A 12,614-nucleotide genomic window follows, 5' to 3' on the forward strand; every position below is an offset into this window, starting at 1 on the left:
AAGATTAGGGGGCAGTTTATTCCATAGCTTAGGGCCTACAGCACTAAAAGCCCTACCACCCACAGTAGATAGTTTAAACCTGGGGACGACAAGCAAATTTTCGTTGTGTGATAAGGCCATAGAGGTGTTTGGTTACTGATTTTGACTACGCCACTCCAATTTTGTTTGGGTAGGAGTCCCCAAGTCAATAAAGGGATTTCCCGCTAGGCTATCCAATTAAATGAATAAACTTAAGGCAAGACTGCTATAAAAATTAATACATCGCTTTTATTAAATACATGGATTCTGGTCTCATTCGATTTCTTTCACAAGCTAGCCACATTTAGTAATACAGGGTGGCAGTAGAAGAGACTATGTGGGGTAACAATACTTCAAAAAAAGAAAATATACACAACAAATTAATAAATACAATCCACCCCAAAAAGAAATTACAAACTTTCTACACCGCACACTGCGTGTACAAATATACACCAAACTTTCCACACCACACGGGTGTATAAATCAAAATGAGTATCTTCCCCCACTAGTTACTCTGTTGGGAGCTGTTGGATATGACCTAGCTTGGAGTTCACAAAATAAACCATAAAGAAAATACAACGGATTAATTTTTGGGCCAACAAACAAACAAATAAACAAAATAAACCGATTACAATACCATAATCCTATTAAGAAACTGAAAAATAAAGGTAGGGAAAAACAGTGGTCATTTGCACTGGATGGATCGAATTCTATAAAGAAAAAAAACAATAAAACAAAAACACATTCTTATTAAAGCATACAAGAATTCTCTAGACATAACATCAGTTCCTACTAGAAACCACGGCCCGTACAAAGTAAAATTACAATGTCAATCAATGTTAAAATATACTAGCTATTCCAGAATTACATGAATAAATAGATACCTTATTTCAGAAGACACTGGAAGTACAACCGTCGTTAATGTCCACTGCTCATCTCGTTCAGCATAGCCAATGTGAGGGCCTTTAAGGAAACTTCTCTAAAAAGTATTTATTTGTTTTAATACATACAAAAAGGTTTTTCACAGCTCATTTCGGACAATAAAACAACCTGTTTTGATAAAGGACAAACACTCACGTGCAGTGTACTGCAATGGTAACCCAGTGTCCACAACTCATCCAGTCAAACCTTCTCACCATTAGGATATTTAGACCATATGTCTAAACAAAACAACTTCATAGACACAATGAATGGATTAAAAACCCCTGGCCCAATTAAAGCAACACTGACACTCAAAATCGCTGGCTCTTGGCCAACACGTCAAAACCATCATAAAGCATCACCAGTGAGCATTAAAACACTATTCTTAAGACCATAACCTCTTAAATAAACCTACCAGAGCTTGTTCTTCCAGCGACCGACCATGCCAAACAATTCAAGCACTGCAGCCATTCCACCCGAAAGGAAGTGACATATTTAAAGGGAAATTACACCCTCTACTGACCTGGCTACATACACCCCTGCTTTAATAGTCACCGTCCCGGTGAACCACCCAAAAGGCAATCACTACTGCCAAGGCCTAAAGGGGATTTACCAAGCACCGCATTAAAATAGGCTGAGAATTCTATAATATTAACAACATTACAAGACTGGGCACGAGGCCGCAGTACACCAGGGTCGTCACCTTCTTCTACCCAACACAAAGCTTCCTGTCGGGTATCTAGAAAACTTAGGGTAGGATCCAGTCTAACATGGCGACGTAATTCACAACGAAGCATGCCATCTCTCACAAATTCTATAAATTGATCTCATAAAACAGTGTCTGGGTTAGCAAAGCATGCTGGGTCTTTACGTTTAACCACGTCCCTGAAGGATATAAGAGCACGAAAATACTCTCTCAATGATTCTATAAACTAATCTCGTAAAACAGTATCTGGGTTAGCAGAACATACTGAGTCTTTATATTTAATCACGTCCCTGAAGGATATAAGAGCATAAAAATACTCTCTCAATGATTCTATAAATGAATCTCGTAAAACAGTATCTGGGTTAGCAAACAGGCTGGGTCTTTACGTTGAATCACGTCCATGAAGAACATAAGAGCATGAAAATACTCTCTCAATGATTCTATAAAGTTCTCTCATAAAACAGTGTCTGAGTTAGCAAACAAGCTAGGTCTTTACATTGAATCACGTCTATGAAGGACATAAGAGCATAAGAATACTCTCTCAATGATTCTATAAAGTTATCTCATAAAACAGTGTCTGAGTTAGCAAACAAGCTAGGTCTTTACGTTGAATCACGTCTATGAAGAACATAAGAGCATAAGAATACTCTCTCAATGATTCGCCTTCTAGTTGTCGTCGCTGGAAGAACTGCTTCTGGAGACTAATATACGACTGAGAACACCCATAAACACCAGTTATTATATTAACACTAGAAGTCCCAGAGAGCAGCCATTTGGCTTTTCTACCTATAAAACCCGCAGGACAGCCGATGGGCTGGAAGGCTTTAGGCTAATATCCTTAATCAGCTGTGAACAGTTGCTTTTGTTATGTAAATGATGTGGGGCCATGCTGAGCCACTTCAAGGAAACTTGTGTTTCACTTTGCCATCTTAGGGAGAAATCAACACACATGTTTTTTTTTCCTTTGTTGCTGAGATTTATTGATAAAAACAGTACACAATAAAAAAAAAAAGAAACCAACCATTTGTACACATATTTACATATAATATTAAAAAGTGAGTGAGTACATTCCAGCAATCACTCACAATCCTGGCACTGCCATGGTATCTCCCGTCTGCATTTACCACATGTGTATCTGTAGCAGTGAACACATCGCACAGTGGCATGATTGTTCTTGCATTGGTGTTTGACCTGACACATGGCTCTTTTTCCAGGGCTAGGTGTGGAGGGTTGTGTCCGAAGCAATTGTTCTTTTCTTGCCTTCTTCGCACACATATGAGAGTTAGCCAACTCTCTTGCAAGCTCCACCAGGAAGTCCACCCGTCTTTCCTGCCTTCCGGTGCATGCTTGATACAGCAACATGTGCATTCAGTGCTGCCATGTCAATCATGTTATAGAACACGGCAACTGGCCAGTGCCGTGTCCCTGTGCGGACAGTGTACTCCCGCACCATCTGGTCCATCACATCCACGCCGCACTTTGTGGTGTTGTAAAGGGTGACCGTGCTTGGCTTCCTTTTGGTGGTATTATCAGTCTGAATCACGCTATGCACGCTGCTAAGAATGTAGACGGTCTTCTTCCGTTTGGCCGCATACGCCGTCAGCGTAGCAGCAGTGGTTGAAAACACCTAATAAATAAGATAAATTGTTATTTTCATAGCACTTTTACACACAATGACACAATGACACACTTGGCGGTGTTGATTCTAAAAATTAGAAACACATAAACATAGAACCACAAAAGACCTGCAACATACCTGAGTGGTGAATTCATTGCGATCTGTGTGTCTAGCGGATTGAGGGATTTCCCGGCGAATCTTGTTGACTGTGCCGAGGATGGTGGTTTTCCGGCTAAGAAGTTTATGCGCAAGTGACAGCGATGTGAAGAAATTGTCCGTGGTAACATTTCTGCCCTTGTCTAGGAATGGTTCCATCAGCCTCATCACTACATTTTCAGACAGTCTCTCTCCACTGGGACGACTAGTGTCCTTGCCAAGATATGGGAGGACATTACAAATGTACTTGGATTTTAGGTCGCAAGCCACCCAAAACTTGATCCCAAACTTGTCAGGTTTAGTTGCAATATACTGCAGGAAACAGCAGTGAGTCTTTGACGGGAAAAGCTGTTCATCAACGGTGATATGTAGACCAGGGTTGTAGGACGTGATGCAATTGGTGACAAATGATCCCCACACACTGGAAATTGCAGCAAACTTATCAGTCTTTGCTTGATCACTCCGGGTGGACCTGTCATCAAAGCGTAGGTGTCGCATGATGTCTTGGAAGCGGTTTCGCGGCATTGTTCCAATTGTTCCAATTTCCCAGGTTTGCTGAACAGCAGTCACGTAGTGATGGAACCTTGGTAAGCCCCCGCAAGATGACAATTGCAATAAATGCCATTAGTTCAGGGAGGGCCATGAACATGCTCCGTTTCCTGTGCATGTTGAATAGTCCATTCTTGAATGCTATGAAGCATGTCAAGAGTGATGAAACACAGGAAGCTCTGAAGGCGACTCGAGATACTTTTCCTGGCCTTAGCCATTGGCTCTCCATCTGCAGTGTACGCTTTTATTGGGGTGAAAGGGAGACGCGTCCCCACCTGTTCTTCACCCCACACTGTGCCATCTTTCGCTGTCTCTGTCAGGTCAGTCCCCAAACGGGCTCTCTTTTTTGGTTGAGGAGCAGTCTCCTCATCTGCAGTGTGAACAAATTCAAATTGTGAGCAATGGAAAAGTCAAATGATATCACAAATGCATGCATAGATACTAATAATAATTCCAGTATCTCCTTCTCTGTATCGGAATAATGTCTGAAATATCTTCCTAAATAAAAAGATACAACTAAAGCAAAGAAACAACTAATAATGTTTTGCACTTCAGATGGCAGTGAATGTCTGCTAAGTAGTACAAACAAAAAAGTGGACAATACAAAAAAGGCAGAGTAAATATTTATGTCACTCCACTCTGCTTTTTTGGTGTTTTCCACTTACTGGTTTGAAATGAAATAGGAAATAATATGAAATGAAACTTAACCTGAAGACAGATCAGACAGCTCTGAGTCCGAATCCGGCTGAAGTTCTATGTCTTCTCCATCTGAGTCACAAGGGTTTACTTCACTCAGGATCATTTCCAAGGCCTGCCGAGTGGTGAGTCTTGTCTGCATTTCCTTTTCTTGGAGAGGAGGTTCGTACACCACAGAATTCTTGAGGGCACTGAAGTAGTAGGCTATGTGCAGTGAGATTTTATCCACCTCAGCACATAAGGAATTACCTCTCATTTGAGAGCTAGATGTGCTAATTCATACCTGTTTACACCTGGGCAAGACCCTACATGCCAATGTGAGACATGGTCAATCAAGTTCTTTGCTTTTAGCAGCCCTCCCTCCCCCACACATACAAACAAGCCACCAACAACCATTCACACACACACCCCCAACCCCCCTGCAGATTGCTCAGGTAATGACCACATTTACACATGAATTGATGCTAATGATAGCCAAAAGACTAACCAGTTAGCATCCACTTGGCTAAAGGAGGGTTACAAATCTCTGGGACTTCTAGTGTTAAAGATCTTCTCAGGGTCATCTCGTTCAGATAAGGAACGGAACCTAACCTTGGTCCTAGCTTCACCATCCAGTAGATCAAAAATGGCCAAAACCTGCTCAGAACGTAACCTTGGGCGCATGGACAGATGCCGTCGGGCCTCCTCAACCCAATCTTTTACGGTCAAAGAGTCTTGGGATAATTTCCCAGAAAATCTAGGGCACTTGCGTTCTCGGGGTACATAAACATAACGTTCTACGGCTCCCACAGGATTTGATATAGGAGAACCACCCATAACACTAGTACCAGCAGACAGAGGCCGTTGTTCCCCAATAGGGAGAACACCCGTGGAGACAGAGGATGAACTCTGACTTGCCTCTGATCTAAGTTTAGCATTTTCTACCTGGAGCTGTTTCACCAACTCAGTAAGTGTCCTAAGCTGAGCTGACACATCCTCATCTGCCATACTAAATAAAACAGGAAAAACATTAAAAACCAACAACTCAAGACAAGACAATTAATCAAGCTAAATTATAGGAGGCGCCGCTGTCTTCAGGCTTGACCACGTTGACCGATGACTTGAATCCTTGACCACTGTTTTCCCACCTTTCAAAACAACCACACAAAAAGAAAGAAAAAAAAAAAAAAATAGGCCCAGATAATCAAAAACAATAGCAATAAAGCTTTCAAGCAATACCCTGCCGACTGCGCCAAATGTGACAAGGCAATAGAGGTGTTTGGTTACTGATTTTGACTACGCCACTCCAATTTTGTTTGGGTAGGAGTCCCCAAGTCAATAAAGGGATTTCCCGCTAGGCTATCCAATTAAATGAATAAACTTAAGGCAAGACTGCTATAAAAATTAATACATCGCTTTTATTAAATACATGGATTCTGGTCTCATTCGATTTCTTTCACAAGCTAGCCACATTTAGTAATACAGGGTGGCAGTAGAAGAGACTATGTGGGGTAACAATACTTATGAAAATATACACAACAAATGAATAAATACAATACACCCCAAAAAGAAATTACAAACTTTCTACACCGCACACTGCGTGTACAAATACACACCAAACTTTCCACACCACACGGGTGTATAAATCAAAATGAGTATCTTCCCCCACTAGTTACTCTTTTGGGAGCTGTTGGATATGACCTAGCTTGGAGTTCACAAAATAAACCATAAAGAAAATACAACGGATTAATTTTTGGGCCAACAAACAAACAAATAAACCGATTACAATACCATAATCCTATTAAGAAACTGAAAAATAAAGGTAGGGAAAAACAGTGGTCATTTGCACTGGATGGATCGAATTCTATAAAGAAAAAAAACAATAAAACAAAAACACATTCTTATTATAGCATACAAGTATTATCTCTAGACATAGCATCAGTTCCTACTAGAAACCACGGCCCGTACAAAGTAAAATTACAATGTCAATCAATGTTAAAATATACTAGCTATTCCAGAATTACATGAATAAATAGATACCTTATTTCAGAAGACACTGGAAGTACAACCGTCGTTAATGTCCACTGCTCATCTCGTTCAGCATAGCCAATGTGAGGGCCTTTAAGGAAACTTCTCTAAAAAGTATTTATTTGTTTTAATACATACAAAAAGGTTTTTCACAGCTCATTTCGGACAATAAAACAACCTGTTTTGATAAAGGACAAACACTCACGTGCAGTGTACTGCAATGGTAACCCAGTGTCCACAACTCATCCAGTCAAACCTTCTCACCATTAGGATATTTAGACCATATGTCTAAACAAAACAACTTCATAGACACAATGAATGGATTAAACACTAGTGATGTGACATTTGAACCGAGGCGTCGGAGCGTGTGTCGAGAAAAAGTGGGCGTGCCAGATGAAGCCGCGATTCGAGGCTTGTGTTGTTAACGTGAAAATCACGTGACTAATGACAAACGAGGCCTCGGTTTGTGTAAATATGTCATCGGTTCGGTGGGAGGGAGGGCGCGACACTGGTTCAGAATGAATTCATTTGTCTGCTATTTCTTTGCACAGTAGCTAGGTGTCACTAGTGAGCAATGCTGAATGAAGCTTCGAGTAATGAACCTTTGGCTGAAGCAATGGGCTGCGAGGTCTCAGTGGTTCAGGAAGCCTCATTTTGCCATCACTATTAAACACCCCTGGCCCAATTAAAGCAACACTGACACTCAAAATCGCTGGCTCTTGGCCAACACGTCAAAACCATCATAAAGCATCACCAGTGAGCATTAAAACACTATTCTTAAGACCATAACCTCTTAAATAAACCTACCAGAGCTTGTTCTTCCAGCGACCGACCATGCCAAACAATTCAAGCACTGCAGCCATTCCACCCAAAAGGAAGTGACATATTTAAAGGGAAATTACACCCTCTACTGATACCCTCAGTAGCGCCCTCTACTGACCTGGCTACAGTTGCTAGATCTAAGAGTCCGGGCAGGAATGTATGGTTGCACTAACTCAGCGAGGTATTGAGGTGTGGGACCGTGACAGGCTTTATTAACTAAGACTAATAGTTTAAACTGGATGCGATTGACCACAGGAAGCCAGTGAAGTTGATGAAGGATAGGGGTAATATGTGCAGATTTTTTATTATATGTAATATGTATATGCTCGAGCAGCATAGTTTTGTACCATTTGAAGGTGATGTATTGCTTTGGTGGGTAGGCCGCTGTATAAGGAGTTACAGTAGTCCAATCTGGAAGTTATGAAAGCATGAATAACAGTTTCAGCATCTCCAAAGTTAAGAGAGGGGTGTATACGAACAATATTCCGCAGGTGAAAGAAGCATGATTTAAAGCAGAACTATGCAGCTTTGCCGATTTCTTCGCTGTTTTCTCGCTTTTTGCTCGCGGGTTTCTCTATAGAGCTCCCCCGACAGCTTTGGAATAGATATTTGACCACACTGTTGTCAAAATTCGTTGGCGACTCTCCCCCCTCCCATCTTCTCCCGCTGGTCATGTGCATTTGTTTTCAAAGAACCCGGTGAGCCACGCACGGAGCCATGTCCTGAGGTATGTACTGTATGATACACAGAAGGCTAGCACATAAATGTTTAGATAGTGTATGTGTGCAGTGCCGTAAAGCAATTTGTTACATCGCGAGACCTGATATCACGCGATACTTCCTGACGCTGAGGCCGGCGGCCCGGCGGCCCAAAGTTGCAAGTGTGGTTTTTCCGCTCACAGGCGCTCGGGGGGTGCGAGACGACCACCATTCAACCTGAAAAAAGTCATGTAACTATTCCAATGACTCCGAAGCTGTTCGGTTAAGGTAAAAAAGTTACTTAGTTCCAGAATTAGAATAACAGAATTAGAATGTGATAATCAGTTTTTCAACCACAGATGTATTTGTAAAAAAGTGTCTAATGGACAACCTATCAAATATGGAGTTGAATGGGGAGTGGCAGTAGAAGAGAAAGATTGATAAATGTTATCAATTTTTTGTAGGAAAAAAGACTGAAAGCTTTCACAGAGATCAGCAGACCCAGCAATAGCTACAGAGGATGGTTTGACTATTTTGTTTATCTCAGAGAAAAGAGCTTTAGGTTTGCATTTAGCTTTGTTGATAACAGTAGAAAGATAGTTAGAGCGTGCAATGTTAAGTGCTTCTTTATATTTCAGTACTGAATCAGAAAAAGCCATGGCATGGACAAGAAGGGAAGATTTTTTGTGAAGTCTTTCAAGACGCCTACATTTTGTTTTCAGAACTCTAAGCTCAGAAGTGAACCAAGGAGATGAATGGGTAGACGGGACAGTTCTAGTTATTAATGGAGCAAGATCATCCAAGACATTACCAATAGATTTATCATAGGTTGAAACTATCTCATCAGGACTCAGGAGATTGAGTGCGGAAGGAAGAGCAGAGACAGCAATAGCAGCAGAGAAATTGTCAACAGTTATAGATCTCAGGTTCCGGTAAGATATGGTAGTTTTAGTTTTTGGTTTTACAAGGGGAAGTGAGAAGTCAAAGACAACTATTTTATGATCAGAGATGCCCAGATTATGACCCTGAACATGCACATTGTCAATACAAACAGTACAGAGCAAATCAAGAGTATGAGAGTGAGAATGTGTTGGAAAATCAATATGCTGAGATATTTCAAAATAATCCAAAACAGACAAAAAGTATTTTGCAGCAGTACAATCAGAATCAACATGTATATTAAAGTCACCTAGTATCATGATTCTATCATGCCGGGCGAAAGCGAGAGTGAGAAGTTCAGTCAGATCAGAGCAAAAATTTGGATTATTTCAAGGAGGTCTATAAATCAACAAAATCAGAAGCGGAGCGGGGCCAGCGAGTTGAAGTGAAGGACATTCAAAACTAGGAGCATCAAGAATGTCATATTTAGTCACTTTATAATTGTTCTTAAAAATCACAGCCAGACCACCACCTCTGCCACTAAGTCGAGGTTTTGTCAGATAACTATATCCAGGAGGAGTTAAAAGGTTCAATTCAATGAAGTCATCAGGTGTTTGCCAGGTTTCAGTCAGAAACAGTAGATCCAGGTCTCTCTCAGTTGTAATTTCATTCAGCAGTGTACCTTTGCCAGTCAGGGAACGAGTGTTCAAAAGAGCACAGTTGTGTCGATGGGGAACATGCGTTGGCGAGTAGACCGCATCTCTGGTTAGTGGTATGAGAGTCCTGGCGCGGTGGAGAGTCACATCATTATGGTAACTATGGTTATGTTTCGATCTCGGCGACAGGTATTGACAGAAAGTAGTCATTGTCATAAAACCCTCAACGTTTAGCAGACCGATGGATATAACATGCACAACGTGCAATTCCGAGAGTAGTACATAAGTCAAATGTGGAGGTTTCCAGTCGGGATGGACGATTTAGGTTATGCAGTTGCAATGAAGTGTAGTTTAGATCCATACCGTAAATGAGAAGCAGAAAAAGCCCAACAAAGCCCAGGGCCAGCAGTCTCAATGCCGGAGAGTTATTAATAGCAAAATACATCTCTTTGTAGTTTAAGACAGCACTCACAGAAAGCCGAATGGCCACCCACTTTACAACAACACCACGTTAGCCAAACCCAGCTGATGTTAAGTGATATCCATAAAACTAAACTAAACAGCTCGCAAAACAAGTGGAAACTTGCTTACTGGCTGCATCAGATGTTATGGGACTCAAGGATATGCAGCGGTAGAGGGCTAGCGGGAAAAAGTATAGCGAGACCACCACGTTAGCCAGACACGAAAGGGCAGAACCACAAGGAAACACTGCTCAATAAACAAGAGGAAACTTACCTATCGAGAGTGCAGAGTGGTAAAGCCGAGACAGTGGTAAGAGGGCTCGCGGGGATTTCACAAAGTGAGACGCTGAACAGAAGTTTGCAGAGATTGTCCGAAGAAATGTCATAGGGACTTCAGAAGATGTAAGTTAGTAAGTCCAATATCACATAGCAGTTCAGGAAGCTTCACTCAAACATCCAACACTGTTCCATTAAGTCCAGATTTTATGTCCTGAGAAGGCAGATCCAGAAGCTCTTTCCCAATGACAGGTTATCCAGATTATTTATCCAGTTTTAATGTCCCGAGAAAACATCCAGAATCAGATGCTCCGGCGACAGAAGTGGCGCCCAGGAGCAAACAACACGATGACATTAACAGTAGAAGATGAAACGTAACAAACAAACGAATAACAAAACAAAACAACGATTAACGATGAGAAGCGGCAGCCATTTCGCGCACAGCGTACTCTCACCGGAAGTCTAAGCTGAATTTGAGTTGAGGGGTTGTGGTAGTAGAGTGTCGTTGCCGCCATGCCGTCAAAACGCTGTTATTTTCACCCAGATTGCAGGTCCACTTTGTCCAGTCTTCCTAAGGATGGTGGAGTTAGGGAGCAATGGTTACAATTTATTTTTAACTCTGTCCCTCATAATTATAATCCAAATGTCGCTCTCTGTGCTGCACATTTTCCGGAGGAAAGCTTCCTTAATCTAGGCGAGTTCAATGCATGATTCGCACAATGGCTTGTCCTGAAAGATGGAGCAGTTCCAACTTTAAAAACAGAAGCTGTTGTTTACAAGCCACAACCTGTAAGTATGATTTTTTTGTTGATGTGTTTTCCTGTAATAATTCGTATTGTTAATTGTACATTGTAGCAAGGAAGCAAACGAAGGACAACGCTGTTTGGCTCCACAAACCAGTTTGTTAAATGCTAATTCATACTTATCCGACAAACACATACAAACTTCTGTTTAATATCACCAGCGCAGCGAACTTGGAATGTTTGTGGTTTTTGTCGTTTATGTGATCAGTGTTCATAAAACCTGGAAATCATCCAACCATTTTTACAAGCAGGGACAGAGCAGTGTAGAATAATGGTTAAATATGTGAAAAATAATGTGAATTTTTAAAAACGAAGCATGAACACGTTACAGTGCACCCCACAAACACAATCAAGCCTTCGAAAAAAGGTGTTTTACCACCCCTTTAATAGACGTCTAAACCATAGCCCAAGAATAGACTAGTTATCAATTAGATAACAAAGAAATGATGAAATGAAATGACTAGTCAATTCTTGGGATATGGTTTAGACGTCTATTAAATTTTCATCTGGGCTGTGATTGGACGGCTATTAGACATCTTTTAAACGCAAAATTGCTTGCTGGGATGTTTTCTGGTTACAAATCATGCAAATCACAATTCCGGTAAAAGAAACTGACAGAAACTTGATACGAGAACATATTGAAATGAAACAAGACAAGATTAAATGGTACACTGATGCCAGGAGAAATGCAAAACCTTCAAGATTCCGACCTGGTGATTTAGTCCGAGTTAAGAAACCTTGGATGGTAAAGAAGGGTGATCAGAAGTTCACATAACCAAAAACTGTTGTACAGAAGAAAGGTGAAGATTCTTACCTGCTTGATGATGGTAAGGTGTGGAACGCCTTGCTGAAATGCCGAAATCAAGTGGAAGTGTTACTTCTACTGACATACAACATGGAACAGCACCAAGTCCATTGAATAGGTCTGTTAGAGTTAGAAAAAAACATATCTGGACCAAGGACTATGTTTTAGATATGTAAGGAATTGAAGAACTTGAGATAGCTGAGTTAAAGTCCATGTGAACTGGAACAAACGACTTTTCTCCAGTGTTGTGACGTATTTCCAAGTGAAACGGAATATTGAACAGTGGGTAGGGTTTTACTTTAGCGCTCCTCCTCTCCATCTCTTGCTCATAGCAGACTAACGGTTTGAGGGGAGTGGTTAAGCGTTTTCAACCCAAGCCGTCAAACTGACGTCATCAGAAAAGGAACGCCATTCCAGACCGGAAGTAACTTTTCAGATTTTGATTAAAGATTACCACGGCAAAAAATGTGTTTCTGTGTATTAACTTGCACGGATTAATTGCGCTAACAAAGTAAATAGGGTCAATTTTGATTTCATGTCGAC

At 41.1% G+C, this 12,614-nt stretch overlaps 2 long non-coding RNA genes across 4 annotated transcripts; both read right to left on the reverse strand.

Moving 5' to 3' along the window:
• Positions 1-266: 266 nt before the first annotated feature.
• On the reverse strand, positions 267-1,394 carry LOC307157569. Of its 2 annotated transcripts, none has more exons than XR_013821034.1 (4): positions 1,355-1,394; positions 1,096-1,191; positions 903-997; positions 267-728 (listed from the first exon to the last, which is right to left on the reverse strand). It is a non-coding gene; the product is annotated as an uncharacterized lncRNA (long non-coding RNA). The 2 variants fall into 2 exon arrangements; XR_013821035.1 differs by having other exon boundaries at positions 268-728; positions 1,096-1,178; positions 1,355-1,376.
• Positions 1,395-6,059: 4,665 nt separating this feature from the next.
• LOC307157095 lies at positions 6,060-7,581 on the reverse strand. Of its 2 annotated transcripts, none has more exons than XR_013820862.1 (4): positions 7,479-7,581; positions 6,877-6,972; positions 6,684-6,778; positions 6,060-6,507 (listed from the first exon to the last, which is right to left on the reverse strand). It is a non-coding gene; the product is annotated as an uncharacterized lncRNA (long non-coding RNA). The 2 variants fall into 2 exon arrangements; XR_013820863.1 differs by having other exon boundaries at positions 6,877-6,959; positions 7,479-7,579.
• Between the last annotated feature and the right edge of the window lie 5,033 nt (positions 7,582-12,614).

Source organism: Squalius cephalus (genome assembly GCF_949319135.1).
Source record: "Squalius cephalus genome assembly, chromosome: 4".
In the NCBI taxonomy this organism is placed as follows: domain Eukaryota; kingdom Metazoa; phylum Chordata; class Actinopteri; order Cypriniformes; family Leuciscidae; genus Squalius; species Squalius cephalus.